At 34.3% G+C, this 2,280-nt stretch overlaps 1 pseudogene; it reads right to left on the bottom strand.

The window, feature by feature from the left end:
- Positions 1 to 663: 663 nt before the first annotated feature.
- On the bottom strand, positions 664 to 1,695 carry LOC149250662 (replication factor C subunit 1 pseudogene; annotated as a pseudogene).
- Between the last annotated feature and the right edge of the window lie 585 nt (positions 1,696 to 2,280).

Raw genomic sequence — 2,280 nt, 5'->3', positions numbered from 1 at the left:
AAAAAAACATCCACCCACCCACATTTGTTAGTCACCTCAGCTATAAACGGATTTTTGGGTTATTTTTATAGGGGCTTCCACAAAAACCTTCGCTAGGTATTTTCCTTGTAGTGTTTGGACCTATTAAATGCAATTTATGTTCCACTTTTGAGCTATGGCCAAAATGAACTTTTCTTGGCACTTTCTTTCTCATTGAATTGATTAAGATTGAACCCCTCCTCTTCATGCCATTTGCATTCTTTATGCTTCAATACTTATCAGTCTCTTATGTTTTAACTGCAGCAAGGTCTAACATAGGTAGATGAGAGGTATCTATATTATTTTCCACCTCTACAAGATAGTTCAACAATTCCTAAGATTTAGATTTGTTTGTTCTTTGTCGTACAACTTCTTGAGTACCCTATTTTTTATGTTACCATCAGTCAATTGGCTCAAAGGTTCACCACCTAGATTACGTTGTATCCTTCAGCGTTCTAGTGAGTCAAGACTTCAGAATGATCATCTGCAACACCCACCTCTTTTACTATTTATTTCATTGAGAAAACTCCTTGATGCAACAACTTTTCTTGTCACAACTTTTGTTCATTATTGTGTTGATATGGGAGGCATACTTATTACTGTTAAGGATAATTATCATGCATTCCTTCTTTACTCAACATTGGCTCATCCCATGCCAATTAGGTTCCTCTGAAATGGAATGTGAATCATTTCAATTGATAATATTTCATTTTCATCATGCATTACGGTGCTAGAAGTTAATGTGGATTGCTCATGATGGGATTGCTCATTTTTTTTATATGCCTTAGTTAATGCGGCTTTGACCGCGGATTGTATTCCATCAAGAGGATCAAAGTGACCCTAAAATTTTATTAATCCTACTATTTTATAATATTGTTCTTGATTATGGGAGTATTAATCCATGAACTCTACAACAATTTAAACAACTTCCTCCTTAGGAAATGCTTGTAGATGCTTATTTAGTCATGCTAAAAGAAATGGAAGATAGTCTAGTCTAAGACCTTCCCTAGTTGACTCACGAACACCAGAAAGAAAAAGAAAAAAAAAAAATGAACATGAAGATCCTCCATAAGTCTAGTATTCTTGCCCCATGTAAAATATTTCCCAACCATCCTCCAAATTTATTGAAATTACGTACTCCCTTAACAAAGAATTCACTTGAACAATGCATAAAAAACTACAGGAATAATGGATGATGTGAAAGCATCCATTTGTGAGTCTTACCACTAACAATATCTATGAATTTTTACATTAATTAAATCTGTCTATAATATATTTTGTTGCATAGGCAAACAAATCCATTCGAATTCTTCTATCTCCATCACGGCCTGCAGCACTAGGCTTATAATTTAAATAGTTTTCCTAAATAAGAAGAGGAATAAGGTCAAGATTGCTCATGCATAAATCCATTCTTTCATCCATCCCCGGTCTTCCTCCCTCATAACCAAGCAACTTGTCCACACTTGTAAATGGTGTAATATATTCATCCTTTTTATTCTTCTGCAAACGAGCTTTGATATCAGCATATTTTTGGGTTGACGAGGATAGGCTCATATATTGCAATTTATTTAAAGCCATTCGCATATCTCCATTGACAAATTCACAAAGTTCCAAAAGTGCAGCCTCGTCAATTTTAGTACCTTCAAACCCCACAATTTGTCCTGACCATTTACTCATATCTATCAATATCCCTAAGAACTACAATATCTACAACCCTTTTGAGCTCTAAAATTGCTTTACGAAATTCTCCATAAAGATCCCTTGTTCTTTTGAATTTGACTCTTTGGACTCTCATTTTTTCTCTTGCTCCATTAAAATACTCTTTTATTGTTTGGAAATAATTTCTCATAACTCTTTTCCTTGTAGCTTCATTGTTGAAAATTCGGTGGACCCCAAACTCTCTGGGCCATATCCTTTGTAAGCACTTCACATTATTTAATACTTTATTCTATGTAAATATCTCCAAGGCAATTGAATTCTTTCCTTTCTAGTTGGAAATAATGAATTCAAAAGCACACAATCCATGGGACTCTTAACCAATCATACTTGCATTTGAAAGTGAAGATACACTTGAGAAAACATTGTGCCTTTAGTTTGTCAATTTCTTGCAAGACTCCTTCCTAAACATCAAGCAATAGAGCTCTAATATTTTGAAGACATTACTTAAAATTTTCTGATAACATGGATCATGTCATCCCATAGATTTTTTTTTTTTCTTTGAAGCAATTGGAATACTTTCTTAGCACCTTCCTCATTGGATGC

This window comes from Pinus tabuliformis, chromosome 7, assembly GCF_031772625.1.
Source record: "Pinus tabuliformis cultivar Carrire ecotype Pingquan chromosome 7, CPIR1, whole genome shotgun sequence".
Classification (NCBI taxonomy): domain Eukaryota; kingdom Viridiplantae; phylum Streptophyta; class Pinopsida; order Pinales; family Pinaceae; genus Pinus; species Pinus tabuliformis.
This window is presented reverse-complemented; position numbering and strand designations above follow the sequence as displayed.